Here is a 17,537-nt window from a genome sequence, read left to right as displayed (position 1 = left end):
TGATGAGTTTTTCAATCCTGAAATATTAAATATCTGTAGAACTTGTATCAGTGAATTGTGAAACAATGTCTCACATGTCTAGAGGGTACATAGTAAGACATAGATAATTTGTGAATATTTGTTACTACTTCTGAAATTTCATACTTTTTATTGTTTCAAGTGCTTGAAACACTGCTTTCTTGGTACCCATCTGAAGAATGAGGTTCTTTATTACTCAGTGATTTTAGATACCCATATGAAACCCCAAGCAATACAAACCCCAATAGTGAAAAACTAACATAAAGAATAAAAGTCAATATAATCGTTCTTTCCTTAGAAGTATCTTCTTTCTCATGGAAAGGGCCACTGTCAACACTCCCTCCAAAGCCTCTCTCCAGACAATATGGAGGGTTCCACCCCACGTTGCAGTGGCAGTGATGTAAATTGTTGCACACGCCTTTCATATTGCAAGTCTTTGATGAACACGGGCTTGCCCAAACTGACTTTTGGACACACTTCTTATTCATGCACACATGCTCTGGACCACAGTCTGCGCCACTTTCACAGAACCGATGTCAGGCATTGCCATCCCAAAATGGTAGTCAGTCCCCCAACAGGTCACACCATTGAAGTGAGTGCAGTGTATAGTGGAATGATCTTCCAAAACGGGAATACCCGTTACATCCTCACACTGAACTCTCCCACAGAGGACATCAGAGTCATTACATCTTAAGTATGTACTTTTGGATATACCACAGTTGCCAAAACGGTCACCTTGGGTGTTGATTTTCCTGTAGCATCCCTCAGCTGCACTCCTGGCTTCTTTGCCAAAGATTTGCCGACACTGTTCCTCTCGGTTATTGCATCTCTTTTCATAGCAGTAGCCACCATCTTTACAGGGGCTCCCATCAAGCAAATAAACAGCCCTAGGACACTCATATGAATGTCCATTACACCATTCTGGAAGGTCACATTCATTGTTCTTTTTTCTACACACTGTGCCTGCTGGCATGATCTGGCAATGTTTGCAACAAAGCCCAAAAGCACAGGTAGCCCTATCTTTGAGCCTGCAACCCAATGTACAACATGGATCTTTTACACACATTTGCAAAGATCCACAATCACACTGCTCTCCATCATCAACCACACCGTTTCCACAGAACTTGTGTTTGTGTTTTCTTATTGGCTTCTCTTCCTTGTGCATGCAGTTGGCAGTAGCATATGTTCTCCAAAATGCAGCATAACTGCAGTTACTGAACTTCTGGATGCCATAGGCTGTTGCGGCCATTAAGCATGCTTTTGCTCCACAAGCACATGAGACATTATCATGCCACATACCCAAATTATGACCCATCTCATGGGCTGCAATATATCCAAAATAAAGAAGATTATGTCCTATGAGACGATCAACTCCACAATTAAAAATTGGCCTACAGGCAGTTCCAAGATAAGCCAAACCAAGGTAGACACCAAAATAATGGTTCACAAAGAGATGGGCAATATCATTTGGAATACGATTATTGATGCTGACAGACTTCCACAAACAAAAATCTTGTAGGACTTTCTGTATGGTGTTCACTTCGAATGGGTTTCCTTCATTCCACATCTCTACTCCATGTAAAACTACCTCAACACCCAAAGTATGATAAATTTCATTTACTACATGAACAATGAGGACTATTTCCACTAACACTTGTGAAATATTATTGTCATGATAAAGAATTCGCTCATGGTCAACAACCAATGCCAGGTCAAGAAAACGCTTGTGGGTCCACCATCCCTCATAGTTGCTTTGCATGAGAGTGGGGTTATCTTTCTCTCGAAGCTTCATTTGTTGTGCTAGCTCTTCTTCTGTTAATGCGCATCTCATCGAAAGTAATTCTGTCTCCTTGCTCTCTGTCTTGTGAACCAAATGTTCAAATGTGGAAGAAAGGTTCTTGGGCTTGATTTCATAGACTGTGCCATTTACCTGTAACATTCCTTGAAATCCCCCAAAACAGGTGGTAAGAGCAACCATGGATTCTGGGTCTCCATCCACATAGCCATGGTAGTAGCAATCCTTCTTGATAAAGGGCTGGTTCTCATGTAGAGTTCCTTGGTCAGTGTAGGTGAATACAGAGAGGTGTCTAGATGCCAAGAACTTCTTGGCTTTCATGGAGATAAAATGTCTCTGGCCTCCAAAGTGCAGGCTGTAGTTCAGCCATCCCAAAGCCCACATTGTTCTGTTGCCTGGGACCTGTAAGGGTATCACAACTTCTGAGAGGCTGGTGTGTTGAGCATACCCAATCAGGGGCCATGTTGAATGAATGATCAACATCTCTAGCCAGAGGAGCAGATGACTTATCCTCATGAGCACCACAGGCTCACCCATAGCCACCACCATGTCTTATGAGACAGCAGAGGAGGATGCCCTTTGTCTTGGTTGCACGCAGTGCTGATTTTAAAGGTCTGTCTTCTGGATGAGTTGATGCATTAGTGCAGCAACACTAAATGAGAGAGGAAAAAGAAGTCAGACATGGAGTAGCTTAGTTATAGGTAGGTAAAAGTAGAAGAGAAAGAAGAAGATATGAGTTTAAATAACTTAGGTAGTAGTTCAAGGCATGACTCCAAATAGTACATTTGATTTGCTGTTTAATTTTGTTGAAGTATAGTCAAACATGGGTGTAAGAATTTTAATTTGCCAATGTTGATGCTTTCTGAACCTAGACAAAGAACTTATGGATTTAGCATTTTTGAAACATATGTTCACATACCTACAATAAATATTCAAAGCAAAATATGTCATTTGACAATGACCATATATCATATATAAACCTACATAAATCTGGAATACATTCAAGCTGCCTTTTCAATTTCCAGCAATGGAGTGTTGAGTCCTTTATTTAGGAGAGATCTGGAAATACTACTTACATTACTTTTTATTGTTAGTTCAGTGTACACACACACACACACACACACACACACAAACATATCACATAGTAAGTCATTACTTTTTTATTTTACTTCAATTGTTTGGATTTGAGAAATGTCAAATACCCCTGTTTAAAATCCCATGATTTCAGAGGTTATAAATCTTGGTTGGGGAGCTATTGGTGTCTTTTTTTTTTTTTTTTAACTCCACCGCATCTTCTTGTCTAGGAGTTTTCTAAATGTGCTAGGTAAGTGCTACTGTTATCTTTAGTTTGAAATCCTTCTATTTGAGCATGTTCCTGGAAACATGATATGTAGTTCAGCTAGCTGGACACCTTGGCTAAATGCTGAAGTCATTGACAGATGCATTAGAACCATGTCCCACGTGGAGAGGATAGGAGATCTACAAGGACCAAATATATCTGGGCACAGGGGTATTATATGAGACTGTTTATCCAACCAAGGACCATGTCTGGATATAACCTAGAACCTCTGCTTGGATGTAGCCTGTGGTTGCTCAGTAAACTAGTGGGTGTCCCTAGTAAGGGGAACAGGGACTATTTCTGACATGAACTCAATGGCTGGCTCTTTGACCTCTCCACCCCCCAAGGGAGGAGCAGCCCTGCTAGGCCACAGAGGAGGACTTTGCAGCCAGTCCTGAAGATACCTGATAAAACAGGGTCAGATGAAAGGGGAGGATGTCCTCCCCATCAGAAACTTGGAAGGGGGCAGGGAGGAGATGAGGGAGGGAAGGTGGGATTGGGAGAGAATGAGGGAGCGCGATAGAGATGGGATACAGAATTAATAAAATGTAACTAATAATAAAAATATAAAAGAAGCCTATCCCATGGTTCTTTACTAATTTGTATTTGTGTTCCACACTATTTTATTAATTTTTAAAATTTTAAAACCAAGAAATAGGAACTCAGTTGAAAATTGACATTGCGTTTTCTTGTACATGATTTTATTTTTGAATTTAAATCAAAATATATTAAGTTTTTAAACCAAGAAGTTTTCATTGAATTAAATAAATATGGAAAACTATAATTAATGGGAGAATAAAATAAATAAAACTGTTTAAGACCTAAAAATGGAACTAGAAGCAATAAAGAAAATACAATCTGAGGTGATACTGGAAATGAAAACCTAGGGAAGAGGACAGGAAATACAGACACAAGCATCACTAACAGAATACAAGAGATAGAAGAGAGAATCTCAAGGTAGAAGATACAATTGAAGAAATCGATACATTAGTCAAAGAAAATGTTAAAACTAAAAAGCTCCTGGCACAGAACATCCAAGAAATCTGGGACACTATGAAAAGACCAAACCTAAGAATAATAGGAATAGAAAAAGAAGAGGACTCCAAGCTCAAGGCCCAGAAAATATTTTCTTTTAATTTTTATTTTTTTATTATTAGTTACATTTTATTAACTCTGTATCCCAGCTGTATCCTGCTCCCTCATTCCCTCCCAATCCCTCCCTCCCTTATCTCCTCCCTGACCCTTTCCAAGTCTACTGATTGGGGAGGACCTCCTCCTCTTTCATCTGACCCTGTTTTATCAGGTATCTTCAGGACTGGTTGCAAAGTCCTCCTATGTGGCCTAGCAGGGCTGCTCCTCCCTTGGGGGGTGGGGAGGTCAAAGAGCCTGCCATTGAGTTTCCAGAAAATATTTTCAACAAAATCATAGAATAAATCTTCCCCAACCTAAAGAAAGAGAGGCCTATAAACAGACAGGAAGCTTACAGAACACCCAATAGATTGGACCAGAAAAGAAAATCACCCTGCCACATAATAATCAACACACAAAATGTACAGGACAGAAAGAGGATATTGGAAACTCCTAGGGACAAAGGCCAGGTCACAAATAAAGGCAAACCTATCAGAACTACACCTGATTTCTAATCAGAAACTCTAAAAGCCAGAAGGACCTGGATAGATATCTTAAGGACACTAAAAGAACACAGATGTCAGTCCTGACTACTATACCCTTCAAAAATTTGAATTACCATAGAGGGAGAAAACAAGATAGTCCACAACAAAACCAAAATTAAATAGTACCTATCCACAAATCTAATAAAAATAACAGGAAGTAACAACAACTGGACATTAATATCTCTTATTATCAATGGCATCAACTCCTCAATAAAAAAGATGCAGGCTAATAAAATGGATACAAAACCAGGACCCATCATTTTGCTGCATAAAAGAAACACACCTCAGCAATAAAGATACACATTACCTCAGAGTAAAGGGCTGGCAAAAGGTTTTCCAAGAAAATGTACCCCAAAAGTAAAGTGGACTAGCCATTTTAGTATATAATGAAATAGACTTTCAACCAAAATTAATCAAAAGAGATGGAGGACACTTCATCCACGTCAAAGAAAATTAATACACTAATACCATGTCTCAATTCTGAACATATGCCTCAAATGCAAGGTCACTCTCATATGTAAAAAAATCATTACTAAAGCTTAAATCACACATAGAACCCCACACATTAATAATGGGAGACTTTAATACCCCACTTTATCCAATGGACAGATCACAGAGACAGAAACTACATGGGGAAATGTAGAAAGTAATAGACCTCATGAATCAAATGGACCTAACAGATATCTATAGAACATGTCACCCAAACACAAGAGAATATACCCTCTTCTCAGTATCTCACAGAACCTTCTCTAAAACTGACCATATACACAGTCACAAAGCAAGCTTCAGCATATACAAGAAGATTGAAATAACCTATTGTATCTTATCAGACAACCATGGATTAAAACTGGGACTCAACAACAACAGAAACAGCAGAAAGCTTAGAAACTCAATGACTACTGGGTCGGGGAGGAAGTAAAGAAAGAAATTAAAGGCTTTCTAGTATTCAATGAAAGTGAAGGCAAAACATACCCAAACTTATGGGACACAATGAAAGCAGTGCTAAGAGGAAAGTTCATAGCACTAAGTGCCTTCGTAAAGAAATTGCAGAGATCCCTACTAGTAATTTAGCAGCACACCTGAAAGCTCTAGAAGAGAAGGAAGCAAACACACCAAAGAGGAATAGATGACTGGAAATAATCAAACTTAGGGCTGAGATCAATACAGTGGAAACAAAGAGAATAATATAAAGAACCAAGAAAACCAAGAGTTGGTTCTTTGAGAAAATCAACAAGGTAGACAAACCATTAGGCAAACTAAAAGGCAGAGGGAGAGTATCCAAATTAACAAAAACAGAAATGAAAAGAGGAACATTACAGCAGACAATGAGGAAATTTTAAAAATCATTAGCCCTATATTCCACAAATTGGAATATCTAAAGAAATGGACAATTTTCTGTATAGATTTCACTTACCAGAGTTAAATCAAGATCAGATAAGCAGTTGAAACAGTCTTATAACCCCTAAGGAAATAGAAACATTCATCAAAAGTCTCCCAACTGAATAAACCCCAGGTCCAGATTGTTTTAGTGCAAAATTCTACCAGACATTCAAAGAACAGCTAATACCAATACTTCTCAAACTATCATATAATAGAAACTGAAGGAACACTGTCAAACTCTTTCTATGAAGCCACAGTCACCTTGGTATCTAAACCACACAAAGACTCAACAAAGAAAGAATTTCAGGCCAATTTCACTCATGAACATCGATGCAAAAATACTCAATAAAATACTCACAAACCAAATCCAAGAACGTACCAAATACATCATGCACCATGATCAAGTAAGCTTCATCACAGGTATGGTTCAACATACAATAACCTACCAATACAAGCCACCATATAAACAAACTGAAAAAAAAAATCACATTATTATTTCATTAGATGCAGAAAAAGCCCTTGACAAAATTCAAAATCCCTTCATGATGCAAGTCTCAGACAGATCAGGGATACAAGGCTCATACTTAAACATAATAATGGCTTTTATAAGCAAGCCAATTGCCAACATCGAACTAAATGGAGAGAAACTCAAAGCAATTCCACAAAAATCTGGGACAAGACAAGGCTGCCCACTTTCTCCATACTTCATCAATATATTACTTGAAGTTCTAGGTAGAGCAATAAGACAACTAAACGAGATCAAGGGGACATAAATTGGGAAGGAAGAAGTCAAAATGTCTCTATTTGCAGATGATGTGATAGTGTACCTGAGTGACCCCATAAATTCCACCAGAGAACTCCTACAGCTGATAAACAGCTATGGTAAAGTGACTGGATACAAGAATAAATTAAAAAAAAATCAGTTGCCCTCCTGTGACACAATTGACAAATTGGCTGAGAAATAATTTAGGGACACAACACCCTTCACAACAGCCACAAGTAATATACAGTATCTTGGTGTAATTCTAACCTTGCAAGTAAAAGACCTGTATGACAAGAAGTTCAAGTCTCTGGAGAAATAAATTGATGAAAGTACCAGAAGATGGAAAGATGTCCCATGCTTGTGGTTAGCAGGATTAACCTATTTAAAACAGTCATATTACTCCTGATGAGACCTGATAAACTGTGATCAGATGGAAGGGGAGGAGGACCTCCCATATCAATAGACTGGGAGGGGTATGGGTGGAGAAGATGCAGGGAGTATGGGATTGTGAGGAGACAAGGGAGGGGGCTACAGTTGTGATACAAAATGAATAAACTGTAATTAATAAAAAATAATTAATTAAAAAATAGCCATCTTACCAAAAGCAGTCTTCAGATTCAATGCAATCCCCACAAAAATACCAGCACAGTTCTTTACAGACCTTGGAATAAACAATTCTAAACTTTATATGGAAAAATAAAAATCCCAGAATAGCTAAAACAATCCTACACAATAAAAGAAATTCTAGACATATCTCCATCCCCGACTTCAAAGCTATACTATAGAGCAATATTAGTAAAAACTGTATGGTACTGGCAGAGAAACAGTCTGGAGGATGAATAGAATCAAATAGAGGATCCAGAAATAAAACCACATACCTATGGTCCCTTGATCTTTACAAAGGAGCCAAAACCATACAGTGGAAAAAAGACAGCATCTTCAACCAAATGGTGCTGGTCTAACTGGATGTCTACATGTATAAAAATGTAAACACATCTGTATTTATCTCCTCGCACAAAACTCAAATTCAAGTGGATCAAAGACCTCAATATAAGACCAGATACACTAATGCTATTGGAAGAGAAAGTATGGAAGCGCCTCAAACTCATTGTTCAGGAGACAACTTCTTGAACAGAACACCAACAGCTCAGGCTCTAGATCAACAATTAATAAATGGGATCTTTTGAAACAGAAAAGCTTCTGTAAGGCAAAGGGCACTGTCAATAGAACAAAACAATGATCTACATATTGGGAAAAGATCTTCACTATTCCTACATCTGACAAAGGGCTAATATCCAAAATATATAATGAACTCAAAAAATCAAACACCAATAAACAAATTAACCCAATTAAAAATGGGGCACAGAACTAAACAAGAGAGTTCTCAACAGAGAAATCTCAACTGGCCAAGAAACACTTAAAGAAATGCTCAACTTCCTTAGTCATCAGGGAAATCCAAATAAAAACAACTCTGAGATTCCATCTCACACCAGCCAGAATGGCTAAGATAAAAATCTGAAGTGATAGCAAATTCTGGAGAGGATGTGGAGAAAGGAGAACCCTCCTCCATTGCTGGCGGGAATGTAAACTTGTACAACCACTTTGGAAATCAATCTGGTTCTTTTTCAGAAAATTAGGAACAGCTTTTCCTCAAGACCCAGCTATACCACTCCTGGATACATACCCAAAAGATGTTCCACCATACATCAAGGACATTTGCTCAGCTATGTTCACAGCAGCTTTATTCACAATAGCTAGAATCTGGAAACAACCTAGATGTCCCTCAACCAAAGAATGAATAAAGAAACTATGACACATTTACACAATGGAATATTAACCAGCTATTAAACACAAAGAAATCATGAAATTTACAGGCAAATGGAGAGAACTAGAAAAGACCATCCTGAGTGAGGTAACCCAGACCAGAAAGAAGCACATGGCATGCACTTATTTATAAGTGGATTTTAGCCATATAGTACAGCTTAGCATACTACAAGGCATAGGCCCAAAGAAGATAAATAACAAGGAGGACCCAAGTGAGGATATACAAGTCTCACTTGGAAAGGAAGATAGAATAGACAGAGGTAGTGGCTGAAGAGAGGGAACAAGGTAGGAGAAGGGATGCAGAGAGTTAAGAGGGTAGAGAACAGATCTGGGGAGAGCAAAGGGACAGAAGGCCTATAGAGAAAAGAGAAACTGAGAGTGGGGGTATCTCTGTGACAAACTGGAGAGCTAAGTCAAGGTAGGCTCCTGGGAGGATATGAAGAGAACTCAAGCAGAGACTCCTAGTAGCAGAGGCCATAGAGACTGAGTAGGACACCCACTAACTAGACTAGTCTCCTAGCAAAAGGAGGGGAACACCAACGCATCCACAAAAACTTCAACCCCAAATTTACCAGCCAACAAGAGGTGCAGGGACAAAGATAAAGCAGACAGAGCAGAGATTGAGGGAAATACCCAACCAATAGTTAGCCCAACCAAAGATCCACCCTATCAAAGAGTGCCAACCCCTGGCACTATGAAGGATACTATGCTAAGTCTGCAGGCAGGCACCTGGCAGAGTTGTCCTCTGAGAGGCTCTACCCAGCAGTGCCTCAAAACACATGCCTAGACTCACAGCCAAACATTGGGCGATGCTCAGGAAGTCTTGTGGAAAAGTGGGAGGAAAGAGAAAAGGACCTGGATATGACAAGAGCTCCACAAGAAGGACAACAGGACCAACTAACCAGGGCCCAGAGGGGATTGCTGAGACTGAAGCATCAATCAAGGACCATGCACGAACTAGGCCCCTTACAAAGATGTAGCAGATGGACAGCTTAGGCTTCATGTGGGTCCTCTAGTAAGGTAAGTGGGACTGTGTAGGACATTTGCCAGCTTTTTGTCACTTCCCCCTGGTGGGACTGTCTTGCCAGGCCACAGGGGAAGAGGACATGCTCAGTACTGATCCAACATGATGAGCTGGGCTGGATGGGAAAGGGAGTTCCCCTTTTCTGAGGAAAAGAAGTGGGTGGGGAGGCTGGGAGGGTAGGGCTTGGAGGGAAGGAGGGATGAAAGTACAAAAGGATGTAAATTGAATAAAAAGAAAAAAATAGAGACTTACAAGACTGAAAAGATGGCTTCATAATGTGGGTCATGCATAAGGACTTAATTTGGGTCACCAGAACTCATGTTTGCACAGCAGGATTGGTGATTTGTGTCTGTAAGCACAACAATGGCCGGTGAGGCTAAAGCAGAGAGAACAGAAATAGACCAATCCTTGGGGGTTTTAGGCCAGCCCCTCTAGCTACATATGTAAGTTCTGTGCACATTGAGATATCATCCTGTCCCAAAATAAGGGGAGGAAAGTTGAGGAATACAGCTAACATCTACCTGGGGCCTCTGTTGATGTGCTTATGTATGCATTTGCATACACCTTACAAGTGAACACATGTATACAACACACACACACACACACACACACACACACACACACACACACACACAGTGTAGGCTGAACATGCAAAATACCTAGAGACCATAGCAGAAAACGAGTAAAGGAACTATTGAGGACAAAATCCAAATTGTGAATAACATTCTAATACTGTCATTTGTTTTCCTTGCTTTTGGAATTTATTATTTTTACTTTTTATATACTTTATTTTCACGTTTATGTGCATTGGCGTTCACCTGCATGTATAACTGTGTGAGGGTATTCGATCGTTATGTAGAGTTGTGAGCTGCCATGTGGGTGCTGGGAATTTTATCCAGGTCCTCAGAAAGAGCAGTCAGTGCTCTTAATCTCTCCAGCCCCTGAAGTTGTTATTTTTAAGATAGGGTTTCAGGACATCACTTTGATTTCATGGTTCTTTAGCCTCAGACCCCATTCAAATGTTGGAATTACAGGCATGTATTACTTATTGCTTTCCATATGAATTCATCATCATTTATTGTATAATTTATATATAAATGTATATATACAGACATGTATAATTTATATGTTGTCAGGCAGTCTTCTCAATGGAAAACAAACTCCAAAGAATATGACCTTGATTTTTTGTAGTGTCTACAATATTTTATACAATAACTCAATGTTCTATTGCTCCCAAGTGACTGTAACATCTTCATTCATAAAGGTACATAGTGCCATATAGTACAGAAATGGTTAAGTTTGACTTTTATGAAAGGGGAGGAGGTCCTCCCCTATCAGTGGACTTGGAAAGGGGCAGGGAGGAGACCAGGGAGGGAGTTGGGGAGGGGGAGGGAATGAGGGAACGGGATACAGCTGGGACACAGAGTTAACAAATTGTAACTAAAAAGAAAAATAAAAAAAAAAGAAAAAAAAAGTTTGACTTTTAAAATCCTTTGCCCAATTGTTCTCTTTCCAGAGCTTCATCAAATTAATCAATCTTTGTACTATATTTCCTACCTAGCATTTTCTCTGATATAGTGCCTAGTTCAGTGTTATTCAAAACAAGAGTAACCACTAGAGTAAACATTAGAAATGTTTAGAATAGGGTGGAGATGAGGGAGGGAGGGTGGGATTGGGAGGGAATGAGAGAACAGGATACAGCTGGGAAACAGAGTTAATAAAATGTAACTAATAAGAAAAAAAATAAATTAAAAAAAAGAAATGTTTAGAATAGCCAATCAAATAAATAAAGCATATTAGGAAGGAACACAGATATAATTCCTTTTGTCAGTTAAAGGTTTGAAAACTGGGTAAGAATCATGGTATGTGGGTCCATAGTCTAATGCTTCTATTCTCTAGTGCTAAATTTCTGAATGACTTACTAGCAGGTGAAATGACAATGTTGATGACCTTTTCTAATGATAGCTTGCTTCATGTCACATTTGCAGTGTAGATTCTTCTTGAGACTTTACAAGACAAAGAGAATATTAGTCTCCATATTCCTTTGTTTCTCACAAAGTTGAGTTCTAGATTGAACTGCCTAGTAACAGCATTTCAGTCTATAGAACATTGCAAGTAGGTAAAATTCTACTCCACTCCTTTATTATATCAACAGTTTACTATCTATTGACTTCTCATGAGTAATCGGGTTTTCTAATATGCTTCAATAACTTTTCAAAACGAATGAATCTCATTTCTTTACTACCCTTCTCTACTTGCCCTAAGATCATAATTATTATGTCTTCTGAATATTTGTTCATGCTGCCAACTTAGCCTCAGCTTATTCTCATCATTCAGGCAAAACATAAGCAGATAAACATCTGTATTAAATGATATCATAGATGAAAATGACTTAACAGAAGCTACATAAGAATCTATCCAATGAGTAAAGAATAAACAATCTTAACAACCATGGAACATTTTGTAAAAGAAATAAAATGTTAGGACAAAATGGAAGTCTTACCAAATATCAGGAAACACATAATTATTTGTATTTTGTCTGATCACAATGAAATGGAAAGCACAAATAAATTGTACAAGAAACTATCAAACACACATAAACTCTGGGATATTAAATGACACAGTCCCCTGAATGATGAGTAGGTCACTGAAGATATAAAAAATTCTAAAAAAAAAAAACCCATAGCATGTAAATCCTCTCAGATACAATTAAATCAGTCATGAAAGAAAAGTACATAGGTCCAGTGCCAATATTTAAAATATCAGAGAGATCTCAACTAATATATAACTAAGGGCCTTATGTGACCAAGAATAAGTTGAACCCATTAGTAGTTGAAAATAAATCACATTAGTAATCGAAACTACAGTAGTTATTGAAAACTACTGAAGTGTATTAGTATTTGAAAATAAATAAATAATAATAAATAATAAAATAAATACATAAATAGTAGCTGAAAATAAAAAATAATAATAATAAATGAAGGAATAGCAATGAAAATACAAAAAATTAGAGAAGCAAAATGTTGGGCTTTGGAAAGATAAATAAGATTGACAAAGTGTGAGTCACACTAAAAGTGAGAAAATAAAAATGAGTAAACTGAGAAGTAAAAATTGAATGATTATGAGAGACACAGATGAAATTCAGAACACCATTAAGACATACATCAATGTAAACATTTCACCAAAGGGGGAAAATTAAGAGAAATAGAAATGGATGAGATTCTTGGTGATTTTTCTGTGCTTTGCTCTCAGAAAGAATTTTAAGATTATGCTATAAACTCTCATCTCGGGATTTGTAAATTCATTGGGCATGGTTTAAAAAATCAATAAAATTCTTCAGATGCTGGTTGACAAAGTGGCTGACAAAGTCCAACACCCATTCATATTTAACGTTTTGGAGAGATCAGGGATACAAGGCACATACTTAACATTGTCAAGACAATATACAGCAAGCCAACAGCCAACATTAAACTAAATGGAGAGAAACTTAAATCAATCCCACTGAAATCAGGGAAAAGGAAAGGCAGCCCACTCTCTCCTTTCTCTCTTCATCATAGTTCTTGAAGTCCTAGCCAGAGAAATAAGACAACTAAAGGACATTAAAAGGATACAAATCGGAAAGGAAGAAGTCAAAGTATCCCTATATGCAGATGGTCTGATAGTATACATGAATGACCCCAAAAATTCTACCAGATAACTCCTTCAGCTGATAAACACCTTCAGAAAAGTCGCTGGCTACAAAATTAACTCAAAAATACCTGAAGCTCTCCTGTATACAAAAGACAAACGGGCTGAGAAAGATATTAGGGAAATAACACCCTTCACAATAGCCACAAATAACAGAAAGTACCTTGGTGTAACTCTAACCAAGCAAGTGAAAGACCTATGTGAAAAAAACTTCAAGTCTCTGAAGAAAGAAATTGAAGAAGATATCAGAAGATGGAAAGATATCCCATTCTCATGGATTGGTAAGAGTAACAATCCATTGGCCATCCTACCAAAAGCAATCTACAGATTCAATGCAATTCCCATCAAAATACCAACACAATATTTTACAGACAATTCTCCATTTCATATGGAAAAACAAAACACCCAGAATACCTAAAACAATCCTGTACAATAAAAGATCTTCTGGAGGTAACTCTATGCCAGATCTCAATCTGTACCATTGCACAAAAGTAATAAAAATGGCATGGTACTGGCATAGAAACAGACTGGTGATCACTTCCCCCTGAAGGGGGTCTGTGTCTTACCAGAGAAAGACAGATGAAAGACAGAAAAAGACAATGCAGCCTGTCCAGATGAGACCCTGTAGGCTTGGGTCAGATGGAAAGGGAGGAGGAGGACCTCCCCTATCAGTGGACTTGGGGAGGGGCATGGGAAAAGATGAGGGAGGGAGGGTGGGATTGGGAGGGAATGAGAGAGGGGGCTATAGGTGGGGTGCAAAGTGAATAAACTGTAATTAATATAAAAATAAATTTAAAAAAAGGATACAGAGCTAAATAGAATTCTCAGTAGAGGAATATGGAATGGCAGAGAAACACTTAAAGACATGCAAATCAAAACGACCCTGAGATTTCACCTTACACTCATCAGAATGGCTAAGATTAAAAACTCAAGTGACAACACATGCTAGAGAAGTTGTGGAGAAAGGGGAACCCTCCTCCATTGCTGATGGGAATGTAACCTTGTACAACCACTTTGGAAATCAATCTGGCACTTTATCAGACAATTAGGAATAGTGCTACCTCGAGATCCATCTATACCACTCCTATGCATATACCCAAAAGATGCCCCACCATTCAATATGGACATTTGCTCAACTATGTTCATAGCAGCTTTATTTCTAATAGTCAGAATATAGAAACAACCTAGATGTCCCTCAAAAGAGGAATGGATACAGAAAGTGTGGTACATTTACACAATGGAATACTATTCAGCAATTGAAAACAAGGAAATCATGAAATTTGCAGGTAAATGGTAGGAACTAGAAAAGGTCATCCTGAGTGAGGTAACCCAGAAGCAGAAAGACACATATGATATAAGCTCACTTATAAGTGGATATTAGCCACATAATATAAACATACTAAACTCTATAGCCCTAAAGAAGCTAAACAAGGAGAACCCTAAGGAAGAGGCTTAATCTTCACTCAGAAGGGCAAACAGAATAGACATCGGAAGTAGGAGAAGACAAGGAACAGGACAGGAGCCTTCCACAGAGGAGGACCTCTGATATCTGAATTGTCTGTAAAATATTATGTTGACTTTACTCACCAAGGTATGGAAGGAGATACTGAGACTCATAGCCAAACTTTGAGCAGAATGCCAAAATCCTTATGGAAGAAGAGGGAGACGGAAAGACCTGGAGGAACAGGAACTCCACAAGGAGAACAACAGAGCTGAAATACCTGAACCCAGAGGGGCATGCAGAGACTGATACTCCAACTAAGGACCATGCATGGAGAGGACCTAGACCTCCTCTTCAAAGGAAGCCCATTGGCTGCTCAGTTTCCAAAGTGGGTTCCCTAGTCATGGGTATAGGTACTGTCTCTGACATGAACTCAGTGGCTGGCTCTCTGATCACCTCCCCATGGGGGGTACAGCCTTTCCAGGCTACAGAGGAAGATGATGCAGTCAGCCTTGATGAAACCTGATAAGCTAGGGTCAGATAGAAGGGGACGATGTCCTCCCCTATCAGGGGACTAGGGAAAGAGGATAGGGCGAGAAGAAGGAGGGAGTATGGGACTGGAAGGAGCAAGGGAGGGGGCTACAGCTGGGATACAAAGTAAATAAATTATAATAAATAAATATATAAATAAAATTAAATTAAAAACTAAAATCTATAAATAATGGATTTAAAGTTATAACAACATGCATATAATTAAAAAATATATATATAAAATTCAACTCATGTGTTGGGTATATATGTGTGTGTATAACTTGTATTCAGTTCTGTATGTATACTAACTTGGATTCAATTCTCATTTAAACTCTCAAATATATATGCATACATATTCATACATACATACACACACACACACATAAATAGAGAGAAATCTAGAAAAAACATTTTTAAAATTGCAACCACGTGGTTCTTCTTTATCTTGGCTGCTGACTTCATCAGAATGAAAGCAGTCACTTGCTGGCAATAATCTTAACTAAAATTAAGAAGTACATATCATGTGACTTCACCATCTTTTTAAAAAATGTATATATTTTTTATTAATTGCAGTTTATATTCACTTTGTATCCCAGCTGTAGCTCCCTCCCTTGTCCTCTCTCACTGCCACCCTCTCTCCCTCTTCTCTTCTCATACCCCTCCCCAAGTCCACTCAAAGGGGAGGTCCTCCTCCTCTTCCATCTGACCCTGCCTATCAGGTCTCATCTGAGCTGGCTGCATCGTCTTCCGCTGCAGCCTGGTAAGGTTGCTCCCCCATCATGGAGGTGATCAAAGAGGCAGCCACTGAGTTCATGAGAGACAGTCTCTGTTCCCATTAGTAGGGAATCCACTTGGACATTGAGCTGCCATGGGCTACATCTGTGCAGGGGTTCTAGGTTATCTCCATGAATGGTCCTTGGTTGGAGTATCAGTCTCAGAAAAGACCCCTGTGTTCAGAATTTTTAGTTGTGTTGCTCTTCTTGTGGAGCTCCTGTCCATCTTAAGATGACCATGTGGTATAAAGCAACATTTGGAAAACTTATTAGTCCCAATAAACTCTCTGTTTATCATTGTATCTCCTTCTAGACTAAAGAAGCAAAAAGTCTCAAATGTTTTGAGTTGGCATATATTTCTGTATGATGATAAACATTTAAGGTCATATTTACTACAATATAATATATATATATATTTCAACTCTGATTTCAAACATAGTATACATGATGATAAAAATTTAAAGTTCTGAATGTTGGATGGTTTGAATAACTATGGCCCAGATAGACTCATATATTTGAATGCTTGACCATAGGGAGTGGCACTATTAAGAGCAGTGGTTTTGTTGGAGTAGGTGTGGACTTGTTGGAGGAAATGTGTCACTGTGGAGGTGGGCTTTGAGGTTATATATGCTCAAGCTATGCCCAGTGTGGTATAGTATCTCCTTGCTGACAACACATGAAAAATTCTCAGCTCCACCTCCAATATCATGTCTGTCTGCATGCTGCCTTGTTTCTTGCAAATATAATAATGGACTAAACCTCTGAAACTGTAAGCCATCCCCAACTAAATGTTTTTCTTTATAAGAGTCACCATGGTCATGGTGACTCTTCACAGCAATAAAACTCTAACTAAGACCAAAGTTGGAACCATGGTTTGGGATATTGCTGTGATAGGCCTGATCATGCTTCTGTTTGGTGGAATGTAGATTTTGGAATGTTGGTTTGGGAAAGCAGAAGAATGCTTTAAGTGGGGCTTAATGAGACATTCTAGTAAGAACAAGGAAGACAGTGTACAGAGAGTGATTTGAATTATGAGGGCCCAACTCAAGAGGTTTCAGAGTAGAAGAATTTTAGTATGTGGCTTAGAGACTGTTCTTATGATATTTTGGCAAAGAATTTGGCTGCTTTTTGACCTTGTCTGAAAAGTTTGCCTGAGGGTTGTGAAGAGTTTTGGATTAATTGCATTGACAAAGTAAATCTCAAAATAGCCTAATATATATCTGCTTGTGGTTACTATTGTTCCCTTTTATGAAGAGTGCCTTTTTAAAAATTACTTACTTACTTACTTA

The 17,537-nt window shown here is 38.5% G+C and overlaps 1 pseudogene; it reads right to left on the bottom strand.

Moving 5' to 3' along the window:
- LOC129666448 (disintegrin and metalloproteinase domain-containing protein 25-like) overlaps positions 1-17,537 on the bottom strand; it is a 91,397-nt pseudogene that overhangs the window by 11,823 nt on the left and 62,037 nt on the right.

This window comes from Psammomys obesus, unplaced genomic scaffold (genome assembly GCF_907164565.1).
Source record: "Psammomys obesus unplaced genomic scaffold, mPsaObe1.curated_primary_1811, whole genome shotgun sequence".
Classification (NCBI taxonomy): Eukaryota; Metazoa; Chordata; class Mammalia; order Rodentia; family Muridae; genus Psammomys; species Psammomys obesus.
This window is presented reverse-complemented; position numbering and strand designations above follow the sequence as displayed.